At 39.1% G+C, this 13,259-nt stretch overlaps 1 pseudogene; it reads left to right on the top strand.

Annotated features, from left to right (window-relative positions):
• Nucleotides 1-5,233: 5,233 nt before the first annotated feature.
• On the top strand, nucleotides 5,234-7,119 carry LOC143846813 (putative xyloglucan 6-xylosyltransferase 5 pseudogene; annotated as a pseudogene).
• Nucleotides 7,120-13,259: the final 6,140 nt, after the last annotated feature.

Genomic DNA, 13,259 nt, shown 5'->3' with positions numbered 1-13,259 from the left:
ATATATATATATATATATATATATATAAAGAGAAAACGGTTTCTACACACTAGTGTAGATAAGTCACCTACACACTAGATTAAAATACAGTGGGGGCCCACATTGTTTGGGTGATCCAGAGCATTCATTTGATGGGCCCTCACACAGATAGGGTGTGCCCAACAAATCAGCTTCATAGGATCATCCTAACCCTTCGAACAATGGAGGCAAGAAATTGACAGATCTGTGAAGGTTTATGCACGTCCATTTTTCCTCCACAAATTGTAGGGTAGGGATGGTCCTATGGAGCTGATTTTTTGTGGACACCCTATCTAAGTGAAGGCCAATCAAATGAATGGTTTGGATCACCCAAATAATATGTCCTACACTGTATTTTAAGCTAGTGTGTAGATAACTTATCTACACTTGTGTGTGGAAACCGTTTTCTCAAAAGAGAAATATATGTTTATATAAGTATATATAGAAGAAGCAGAAGAGAGGAAGGAAGAAGAAGAAATAAAAGGCGGTTACGCCTAACGGCTATAGCTGTAAACAAAACAATTTTAATTTAATTACCGAAACAATTATCAGTTAAACGGCTATAAATGAAGAGTTGTGCCTCTTCTTTAAAGGGTGCGAGTCTCTTCGTGAGAGGGTGTCTTTGTACCGATTCAAAGCCTATACAAAGACTCGATCTGAGTTTATTAAAAAAAATCTTATTCTTAGGACATTCTCTTCTTTCTTTCATATAAGTTTAAAAGTTTTTTCTAAGTGGATTTTGAATGAGAATACAAGAAGTGCATTCTTGTTAAAATTCTCAGTGTTGGGCATTGTATCCTGGAGATAGAATTTCAAGAATCCATCTGCAGCTATATGTGGGAAATTACTATCTTATAGATAGCTTCCTGGAAGTGTCTTGCCCAACAAATTCGACAACACTTGGCTCACTGCAGGCTTTGCATACCTTGACCATTGGGCAAGTTGTGATATCGGTTCATATTATGCACCAGTTCTTGTGCCATACATATAGCATGCCAGTATACAGTTATTACATGGATTTGCAAGTTAACAGGATTACTTTGATTATTTATTGAGCTTTAACTCATTTGTTATTATTTGTGTTTGCAGATGCAGATCAGTAGGAGAATTCATCTCGCGGGACTGAGGAGAGAAAGTCAAAGAACTTATGATTTGCTTTACACTTCTAGTTTTATTATCATACGGACGGTAGCTGTCACTTGTTAGTTGATTCATGTTTTATGTAATCTGTTGGACAACTTAGTTGCTTCCACTGTTCGATTAATACTCTAATAGTTAGTTGTTTGATTTGATAACGTTAATTGGTTTAGCATGCTATGTTTATTGCATTTTTATTGCGATGCCTTACATATTCGTGGTTGTGATCATGAATGCGTGGCGTTGTTACGTCCCTAGACTAAGCCTCGAATTGGGATGTGATAGGTTGTGTGCTTCACAACTGTGAAAATGTCAAAAGGGGGCGACTGCATCATAGGAGGGCGTGAAAATTTAAGCGCCATATGCAAGCGTCATCCTTTATTATAGCCTATTGATCCATTAAGCCTCGTTTAAGGTTCTAACTATTGATTTATGTAGTCCTTTGCCACGTGATGTTCGTTCGGGATGGGAACAAGACCATGTGGGTTGCCTCGTGATATTCCACACGATCAACAGTCTTGATTTCGTATACATGCCCTCCTATGCCTCTTATAATACCCCCAGAAATGGCTTTAGCATTGATCATAAAAGACCTTTTGCGAAGTCATTCTTGTTGGGATTGCCTCATTTCCTTTATGAGTGTACTCTTAATAGTTTTACTCAAGTAATTAAGACTGAAATACCCCAAAACAAAATTTCATTTTTTCAGGGGTATTTAGGCCATGAATTCTATTAATGAAGTTTCCTAGTTTGAATTAATTTGGGCTCTCAAAACACTTGCTAAACTAAAAGGGCGGCTCAGTGCACGAGGCTCCTTCCATTGCGGGGTCTGTGGAGGGCTAGATATAGGCAGCCTTACCCCTGCTCTGCAGAGAAGCTGTTTTCATGACTCAAACCCATGACCACGAGGTCACAATAGAGCAACCTTACCGCTGCGCCAAGACTTGCCCTCTAAACACTAGCTAAACTGAGACTCTTAAATTAACATCTATAAATACTCATTTAAACCCAAGTTTCTCTAAAAAAACAACTTAGAGAAAACATGTTTAAGCTAGAAGAAGATCAAGAACCAATGGAGAGTTTGGGGGAGAAAAATCGTGGGGAGTCCTAGGAGGAAAAATCGTTTCCCTCAAGGTATGTGGTGATTCTAGAAGTTTAATACTTGTTTTAAACCTTGATTCTCCATGATCTTCCATCTACTTCCCGGAAAAGAGAAGCCATGGAGAATTTAAAAAGGGTTTGATCTAATGTTTGTAATTGACAAGGGTTTGATCTCCATTAAACAATTACAAATTAATTCTTTGGTGGATTGGATGGGAGATTTATTTCAAACTCACATACATAGATCTAGGTTGATGATCTTGAATTTCCTTGAGAGAAAATCATACCTTAAAGAGAAGAAAACATTGTGTTTGTTTGGCAATAAATTGGGTTCGTGAAGGATTGATTCTATCGTTCTTGTCATTCTTAAAGAGCCAAAATAATGTAAAGATCATAAGAGTGTTACTCAGTTTGTTCTTTATGGTTAAGGAAAGTAAAAACAAGTTTTTCAGGAGGGGTTTCACGTAAAAAGAACAACCTAAGGTGCGCCTCACAGCCTGCTGAACCGGACTTGGGCGGCTGACCAGAGTGTTGATCGATCAACCGAGCCATGGTCGATCAACCGTGAGAGCCAACCAAGCAGGGGTCGGTCAACCTACCAGTCTCCGGGTGATTAAACAGGTCTTAGGTTGTTAAAGTAACCATAACGGAACATGTCTACCATTGCCAACCAAGCAGGAGTCGATAACTTTCCTTGAAAGTTGGAACACTCAAGTTGTGGTCTTGCGTATGACGGAATTCTCGAATAACTTTACTGTGAGTAGACATGTTCCGTTGTTCTTGCATGAGATATGATTATCTAGACTTGAATCAGTAACATGTTAGATTGCACGTACGCTTTATCATGATCGAACTCTTTAACGTGAGCTGTAGCATTGTCTACTAGTAATTAACACAATAATTCTAAGGCATGGAATTATCGGATTGCATGTGTATGCCGTTATTGACTTGGAATAGTCAAGGATATATCATGGGGCATGGGTGAGTCCCAAGTTTAACAGAAAACCACTAAGGTACGTGGGCCGAGCTTGGATCCGGTTGAATCGATACAATTGCATCAAGAATTCCTTTGGTCTATGTGGAGTCTTGGTACGAGCCACGGCTGGAGTCTCTCATAGGTATCGTGAGGACGAGCTGACTCACTGGATAGCGAGTAGTTTTCTACCGCAGGTATTATGGGGATAGGATTTATCGCAGGATTGTGAAAAATTATTGTCTTCCACGGGTATTGCGGGGATGTGATTTCTCACGGATTTAGTGAGGATCTCATGGGTATTGTGAGGACATGGTCGCCCAATGCTTGATGGGGATTGGGTCTTCCACTGGTTTACCGGGGACTTGGCTTACAACGGGTTTCGCGGAGGGCGTGCCTTGAACAAGTAGACCATTGGACCAGTTTTGGGACCCTAGTTCATAATTATTATGCCAGTTATTGCACTAGTTTCTGCCAGTTATGATACGCCAATTATACTGTTGATGCGTGGATATGGCAGTTGCAGTATTACTTTGATTATTAATGCTTAATATTCGTATTTTTTTCTTGGAACTTGTCTATTCACTGGGCTTTAGCTCCCTTGTTATTATTTTTACGTTTGTTTTTTTTGGTTCCTGGGATTTATGTGGGAGAAAAAAAATCCTAGGAGATTGGTGGGAAAAAAAAGGTCCTAGAAGTATCCTGGTAAAATAAAAATCCCATGTTTGGTTGACCGGATTATGGTGGGAAAAAATAAAACCTTTGTTTGGTTGCTTGAACTGTTGGGTAGAAAAAAATTCTTCTCAATCTTATTTTTGGTTTCTGAGTTTATTTTTGTTCCTGGGGTTATTTTGGGATGGGATGAAAAGGCAATCATTACAAAAGTGGGATTAAAAAATTCACCACACAAGCAATCATTACAAGAGTGGGATTAAAAAAAACCTAGCGCTAAAAGGCAACCAAACATGGGATGCGACCAAAATTTTACTAAATCTTCCTGGGACAAAAATTTAACTGGCAACCAAACGGAGCAAGAGGTCCGTCTCGTGGGACCGGGAAGAGAGAAAGACAAAGAACTTAGAGTTTACTTTATATTTTCAGTTGATTAGTTTTCAGACAGTAGTTGGCATTTTAGATTCTTTGTCATTTAAGTTGTCCTCTGGACAATTAGTTACTTCCATAGTTTATTTATTATCTTGAGAATTAGTAGTTTGATTTAATGACTTTAATTAGTTTAGCAATGCTCTGTTTATTACATGTTGATTGTGATGCCTTACATATTTGTGGTTTTGATCATGGTTTTAAATTTCGACCGAAATCCGAAATTCTAGATTTCGGTTGAGTGCGAAATCGAAATGCTATTTACCCAAAACATTACTTTATTTTGACTGAAATTTTGGGCGAATTTAAGGGATTTCACCCAAGATTCTCTCTTTTGGATAATTATTGAATATTATCCCGAAATTTGAAATTATGCACGGCATAAAGTATACGTTAATTTGATTTAATGGATTCTGTCCTAAATTTCGGTTTCGGTGAGGAATGAAACATGTTCCCAAACCGAAATTTGAAACCATGGTTGCGATCATGAATGTGTGGCGCTGTTACGAGCTTAGACGGGATCTCAGTTTGGGGTGTGACAAGGACTCTCTGTCTTAGGTTTCATTGTGGCTGATTTTTGCAAGGGCACCCCTTGTGATTAGCATTATTAAGCCGTTTAAAACTTTTACAACAAAAAAATCTCTATTAAAACCATATTTTAAATGGATTTTCTAGGGACCATCACACGATAATCAACACAATTTTGGCCCAACTTTCCAACTTCTACCTCTTTGTATCTTACTTGTCCCATAATTTTAAGAGGAATGCCACCGGCAAAAAAACAGAAAGAAAAGAAGCTAAGGGCACTCCTATTGAATGGGTTTTCGTGTGGGGAAATGATAGATTCTCTTCTTTTTAAACCCTGGGGACAACGCTCTCTAGTATAGAAAGTAGATGGGAACTGTTCCAAGTAAAACAAAGGAGGGCGAAGGCATCACGTCCCTTTTCCTATGTTTTCGTTTCGTTGACCCTTACATTTTTATTACATTCTGTTGAAAATTTTTGTCCATTTGAAAATACAGTAGTGTCGGTTCCACGTGGTGGGAAGGGTGGCGTAGATTCCGGAACGCGAGTTCTTCTCCTCTTCTGATCTCTTGATTCTCTTCATCTCTTAATAGAGAAATTATATGTGAGAGAGAGAGAAAGAGATTTATACGTGTCAGTGAATTTCATTACCCCAAATTCCATATCTCTGACATTTTTATCCTGAAAAGTTGAGCAGCTGAGAGAGAGAGAGAGAGAAGGGTTTTTGAGATCTAGGGTAGAATTATAAGGATTTGGTATAGATGGGTCAAGAAAGCATGGATTTGAAAAGAGGGGGAGGAGGTATTCCGACCACCAGATTAGGCAGTCGGAGCTCCGGCATTCCTCGCGGCCGACAAATCCAAAAAACCTTCAACAATATCAAGATCACAATCCTCTGTGGATTCATCACAATCCTCGTCCTACGTGGCACAATCGGGGTCGGAAATCTCTCCGGCAGCCCCGCTGAATCCGAACAGAACATCATTGAAGAAACCAATCGGATCCTCGCTGAGATCCGATCCGATGGCGATCCCAACGATCCCAATGACATTGACACAGAGGTAAACCCTAATGTCACTTATACCCTAGGTCCCCAAATCAATGATTGGAATGAGCAGAGGAAGCTCTGGCTTCAACAAAACCTTGGATTCCCCAATTTCGTAAATGGAAAACCTAGGGTTTTGTTAGTCACTGGTTCGCCGCCTAATCCTTGTGATAACCCGATTGGAGATCACTATCTCCTTAAAGCAATCAAGAACAAGATTGATTATTGTAGGCTACATGGGATTGAGATTGTGTATAATATGGCTCATCTTGATAAGGAGCTTGCGGGATATTGGGCGAAGCTCCCATTGATTCGCAGGCTTATGCTGTCCCACCCAGAAGTAGAATGGATCTGGTGGATGGATAGTGATGCACTATTCACAGATATGGTGTTTGAGATCCCGTTCCAGAAGTACCACAACTATAATTTTGTACTCCATGGCTACCCAGATCTTATTTTTAACCAGAAGTCATGGATTGGGCTTAACACTGGGAGTTTCTTGTTTCGGAATTGCCAGTGGTCGCTCGATCTCTTGGATGCTTGGGCACCAATGGGTCCGAAAGGGACTATTCGTGAAGAGGCTGGAAAGATTCTCACTGCTAATTTGAAGGGAAGGCCTGCCTTCGAGGCTGACGATCAATCTGCATTGATCTACCTGTTGCTTTCGAAGCAGGATGTGTGGATGGATAAGGTGTTTCTTGAGAACCAGTACTATCTCCATGGATACTGGGCGGGATTGGTCGATCGCTATGAGGAGATGCTCGAGAAGTACCATCCGGGGCTTGGTGATGAGCGGTGGCCGTTTGTCACCCATTTCGTTGGATGTAAACCCTGTGGTAGCTATGGGGATTACCCTGTTGAGAGGTGCTTGAGTAGCATGGAGAGGGCTTTTAATTTCGCTGACAATCAGGTCCTTCGTATCTACGGGTTTAGGCACAGAGGCCTGTCGACTCCCAAACTCAAGAGGACCCGGAATGAGACTACCACCCCTTTGGAAGTCAAGGACCAGCTTAACCCTCAGGATCCGATACTCAGTAGGTCGAAGAGCCATTTAGTTTGATGACTTCCTTTGTGTTTGATAATTTCAACTCAAGGTATGTAATTCTTTAGTGGCGTGTTCAACTTGTTTACATTCAATGTTAGTAAATTTTGTTTGTGTTACTATGAAAATTTCATTGTTTTTGTTAATTAATTCACAATCTTCTGCGTTTTCGGGTGATTGAAGAAGGTAAAGTAGCACTTAATCTATTTACTAGATACCCATCTTCTGGGGGTTTCTCTTCCCTTTGGTTATATTTAAGATATTATATTAGAGAGGAAATGCATATTAACCAACATCATAAGTTCTGCACTTTTCTTTTCTAATGATATAGATATGACATCAAATATGTCACAAACGGAATGCTTGACACAAATGTCTTCAATGGGTGTTACAAGTACAAGAAATGGTAAACTTTTATGTGGCCTGTGCCATATGTTTGTCACATCACAAGTGATTGCTAGGACCTGCTACAGAATATGGGGGCCTGGTGGTCTTTCTTGCCTCGACCATGAAGCATGTTGTCTGTAGTGTGAGCATTGAATTATCAATAGACACACTCATCCATTTCTTGATAAGATGCTTGTTCAAGGTATGGCTAGAATGTAAGGAATCATTGAGTGTATTCTCATGATGATCATTTGGAACTCCTAGAAATCTGAATCCTCAAATTTTTGCCCTACTTTGTCTTTCTGTATTGGAAATAAGATGAATATTTTCTTTTGGGTTTATAAGTTGTGTAGTGAGCCGCTCGCCATAGTGTTCCTAAACTTTTTTTTTGCTGGAGCTGTTAACCCAGAGCATTGATTGCTGGTCATATGGGTAATGAGGGTCCTTGCAGTGTCATTAACTCAAACTTGTGAGTAGGTATGGCTCTAAGAGTTTCTAATGATTTTTTCTTATTATTTGCCAAGCTTAAGAATGTCAATTTGGCACCCTATGCCTGCTCAATGAGCGCATTTGATCTTCTGGACATAATGGGGAATAATCTCTCAAGTCTTACAATGTTCTGGCTGGCAATGATCATAGTTGTCCTATTTTTCCCAATATTTGTAATTTCCTTGCCTCCCCTAGTGATTGCATTCATGTGGCGCATCCTTCACTGGAAAATTCTCATTGGAGATCATCTAATCAAAAGGAAAATTTGGAATTTTCAAGATTAGTTTCTTTGTGATGCCCTATTGGAGTCCCTCACTGATGCAGGTGGATTCACTAGGATGCAGGTGATTTCATTGTAAGCAAATTTCAATTGGCTTTGGTACTTGGCCTCAAAGTTTCTGAGGGTTTTAGGTTCAGCTTCAAAACATTGCACATAGCTCTTAATTACTGCGGAGAGATTCAAATATCCTTCTCTCAGGTCCAAATTAGCAGTGACTGTTGGGTGTTGGAAAGGCTGTTAGTGAGCCTTGCTGAATTTCATCAATTGTCTTTTTTTTATTTGGCTTTTTTTTTTCTTTCCACTACTATCTCAGCTGTGCTATGAGTTTCTTGCTCTTTTTTGTGCAGTTTTTGGTTTTACATCTTCTTATTGATCAAAATAAATAAATAATAAGGCGAATCTGCGACCAAACTTCAACATTTCAACATACGATAAAAAAGCTAGGGGTTTAACCACACCCACTAAAACTCATGTTCTCAAATGGAAGTACAAAGATGAAGCCAACTCCAAATTGGATAGGGTAGAGGCAAGTTGGGATCAGAATGGCTGGAATCATCTTCCTTCCAAGACCATTAAGCTAAATTTTGATCAGGATTCACGCGGCAATTTGGGATTGACGATATTGGAAGTTTATTTAGGAACAACTTGGAGGGAGATGGTCAAAGCTCATTGGTGGCTTATAGGGATTGCAGCCTCAAATGTAGCAAAAGTGAAGACACTTCTTACTGGCTTTTGCATCTTCAAGGAGAATTGGGGAGATCTCTACACATGGTCAAAGCTTATTGGTGGCTTATAAGGATTGTAGCCTCAAATGTAGTGAAAGTGAAGGCACTTCTTATTGGCTTTGGCATCTTCAAGGGGGATTAGGGAGATCACTACAGATAGAGGGAGATTCAGTGAATGTTTAACGGGCTAAGAGATTAAGTTTGCGCTTATGTTACATGGATTCTTTTGAATGAATGAAGTATTCGTCTCACACATGTCGGATTCCGAGCCTTCATGGATTCAATACGACACTTCTAGATATCTGTTATCTACTTTTTTTAATCCTATCAACACATTTATAGTACCACAAGTGTTGAGTCTTATCCATCCTTATACTATGCTTTTTACATGGAAATAAGACATTATATTTGCTCAAACTATTAAAATTCCCAATATATTACTTGTCATAACCATAAAATTGTATAAAATTATTAAATTTTTTGGGTTGGTTAAAATATCTTGCCGAATTTACATATCCTTTTCCTAGAGGTGTACTAAATTTTACACTCAGAATCCGTGTCCGATTTCGACACCCGTACATGTTCCCATGCAACATATTGGGCCCATGGATATTTGCTAATTTTAATGTGCAAGTCATCGATCTTAGCAGGGAAGTTTTTTCTTCTAAAAACATCCCGGGGAGCACCAACAATGTGGAAAATACCTTAGCTAGAGAAGATTTCAATCGAGCTCAGCTCCAAATTGGACAAGCTTTCACCCTTTTAGTTTTCTTTTCTTTTTCTTTCAATGGGATATCACAACTCCATTTCCTGTTTGTACAGATTTTTCTCTTTTAACTGCTACCTTCTTTGTCGCTCTAAAAGCAAAAAAGTAATAAAATCTAATTTAAGTTGTAAGCCGATAACCTCAAAAAAAGAAAAAAAATCAGCTAGTTTGAGGGAACATAGTGGATTATGGATAGGAAATTCTGCCAAGTGCTTTCTTGAACACTTGGAAGGAATGCCACAACAATATTTAGGAGCAAAAGTGAGTAGCTATGCTTTGGAGGAGAAGATAAAGGGGTGAATCATATACTATGTAACTAACATGGAGGAGTTTCAAGGTTTTAAACCAATGTATTAAAGTATTTTTGTATGGAAGGGTGAGTGAGGACCCTTTTTCTCTCAATAGTAAGTCTCGAGACTGTCTGAAAAGATGATGATGCCCATTTGACGATCTCTTCCCTTCTTTCTTTTCCTGTTATTTCTTTTTCTCCTTTATCCTTGTCTTTTCTCCTTCTCGTCTTTTACTCCCTCCCTCCCAAATGAAGTACAACATTACATCGAGGTTGAGGAGGAAGTGGAATAACATGTGCAACAATTAGAACATCCACAATCTATATAACCTATGCGAGAATGGGAAGAATTGGGGCTTTTCATGAACCAAGATTGGAGCCACAAAAAGACATAAAGAAAGGTAGAAAAATTCCCGCACATAGTTCATAATTGAATTCAGTCCAATCGTAGATGGGCCCCACTCCATTATAGAGTATGTTTGACGCAATTGGCTGCAATTTTATGTTTTATTTTAGTTGTCTTTTATTTTCTACTGCTTAGTGTTATCTTTTATTTTAGTTGCGTCCATCAGTTGCTTTTAAGTTGTGGACCATGGTGTTTATCACAATTCTTTCAAGAGGAGGTTATGTGCTAAATGTGCAGTGGGTCCTTCTAGCTTTACGAAATGCCAAATGAGAATGGTTCCCCGAAAATTCAGAGGGAGGCGGTGGACCCAAACACAGTGGGTCCTATTTCTTTGGTCTTGAACGACAACCAACTGGTGGGCCCCGGCGTGGGGGGCTTGAAACCATTTATGCTTTCGGGTGTTATTATCAATTCGAACGAGATGCCTTTAAGCATTGGCCATTAGATTGTTGAAAGGAAAGGAGATCACCATGGTTGAATCAGTGGAGTCGTTGGATGGAGGAATTATAGGGCCAAAGATATCCGTTGGGATTTTGACATCAGCTGAGCCAATCAGTCACTGGATGGATGATAATCAACAATCACGTATGCTCTTTCGCAAGCTGAGTTCAAATTGTTCTTTTCCTCTGATCTTTAATGGCATATCAGTAGGGAGGAATTGGGTATATGTGAATGAAAACATTGCTACTAACCTGGACGAGGCTGAATTACTTTTGAAGACCCAATCCAGTTCTTCAGAGATCCCCAAGCAACAATTCTAGTGGTTTCAAGTCCTTTATACAGATGAGAGCTGATAAAGCAGCGGATTATGCATCACCTTCTATGTCCAACCAGAATGCATCCTATTCGTCTTTGGATGATCGCATGTCATCTGGCTCAAGTCTTTGGATGAGATCATTAATGCTCATATGTCCGTGCTAGAGGAGGGAATAACACCAAAACGGTACAAATTGCGAAAAGTATCAATGGTTTTTTTTTTTTTTGGATGAGATCATTAATGCTCATACGTCTGCGCTAGAGGAGAGAATAACACCAAAACTGTATCGAGGTATCTTTTGGAGTAAGAGCAGCGAGATATATTATAACCTACAAGAAATTAGATATTTATGCCTGCCGGAAACAAAGAAGGCTTCATTTTCATTTGAGTTTTGTGGGGCCATGGTTGCTTTGATTGGATTTATCTCCTGACCGTGGGAAGATGTGGGGGTATGATTATCATTTTGAATGTTGATACTCTGAACTTGGGTGAAACTAGAATTGACAAGTTTATCTTGTTGGTTTGCTTTTAGAATGTGCAAGATGGCTTTTGCTTGAAATTTTCCTTGGTTTACGATCCTCAATCTGAAGATGAGACCATCTTTGTGGACAGAAATTGAGGATCTGTCATTGGGGATACAAGCCTTGGTGTATAGGTGGTCATTTCAACACTATTCGCTTTGCGCAGGAAAAATCGTCCCCCTATAGAGTGATTACTAGCAAGAAGAAATTTAACTGTACCATCAACAAGTTGATATTGGTTGACATTCCTTTGGAGGGCATGCATTTTCCTCCGACTAACAACCAATCACGTCTTTTATAGCTCTTCTTGATCATTTTCTCCCCTCCTGAGTGGGAGCTGCAATTCTCCAACTCTTTTCAGATGGCGACTCCTAGGCTAATCTCGGACCATTCTTTGATCTTCCTAAACCAATGCATATGCACGTAGATTATTCGAGTTTGAGAAAGCTATTTCCCCCTTCATCAGTAGTTATTGGACAATCTTGTTCGTTATACCGTTTTAAAGTTGTTAAATGAATTCATGTCTTGCAACTCAATGGTGCAGTGGTCTTGCAATAAACTCCATGTTTCCTGATGAACTCAGTCAACTTCATCTTGGGTTTGAATCTTATGTAGTGTTGATCAGTAAAATTTGGTATCCCCCTCATACCTAGAAAGAAGGAAACTAAAACTAATCATCGGAATATTTCAGTCACAGGGTACAAAATAACAGTAGCTTTGTTGAATTGAATTGATTCTAGGACTAACTTCTGTAATGAGAAGTGTTGTCATGTTACCTTGTTCTCTTTAAACTAAACTACTCGGCCGGAGGTTTCTGAAAGTGGGTTGAATTGAATTGATGCATAGATTGAGCAGTGGTCTTACAATGAAAACTAGTCAACTGAACATTTCAGTCACTGCATACAAAATCACAGTAGGTTTCTGAAAGAACCTTCACATGCTTCAAAATTAAAGGTATAAACCATGGTTTATTATAATCTAGTCACATGGTTTACTCTAAAGCTATTCCAGAGGAGGTTTCTGAAAGTGGGTTGAATTGAATTAGTGCATGGATTGAGCTGAAATGAGAAGTTCATGTCACATTTGCTGCCCAAAATTTTTGCACCTTAATCTCATCAGATGTTCTCCATGAAGCTACATGTAGCTACTTTAGGATCCAACTGGCCATTGAGAAAAAGAAAAGAAACAAGAAAAATTACCTTCCATTAGTCATGAAACATGATCTGAAATGTTGTTTATATTCTCTTACATTCACATGCCAAATCAACTTATTTTTCTTTTTTGTTAATCTCAACCATTAAAAAGAAGTGAACGGCTTCTTATGTTGCGATGAAGCATTGAATCCAGCTCCATATACATAAAATCAATACTAAATGGGGAAATGGTATCCACAATAATATCACTTCACTTCACTTTATATTTCTGTTTTTACAAGTCTCTAAAGTCTATCAATAGTCCAATCGGAAAAGTGTTTAGTAAGGTGAAGAGTTTCATTAGTACAAGTAGGGAGTGCCGGTATCATTTTCCCTGTGCAGTTGTGGCTATTGTGTCGGGAATATCAATAGCCTTCATGTAAGTTCAAAGTGTTTCTCCCCACTTCCTTTGGGTCTATTCACTTGACAATTTCTTTTTGACATGAAGCTCCACCTAAGGCCATGTTTGGGAACTTTGAATTTTTTTGCATGGAATATTAGCTT

This window comes from Tasmannia lanceolata, unplaced genomic scaffold, assembly GCF_043159265.1.
Source record: "Tasmannia lanceolata isolate RefF3 unplaced genomic scaffold, GAP_Taslan_0.1 ptg000015l, whole genome shotgun sequence".
Taxonomy (NCBI): domain Eukaryota; kingdom Viridiplantae; phylum Streptophyta; class Magnoliopsida; order Canellales; family Winteraceae; genus Tasmannia; species Tasmannia lanceolata.
Note: the sequence above shows the minus strand (reverse complement) of the source record. Positions and strands in the feature narration are given on the sequence as shown.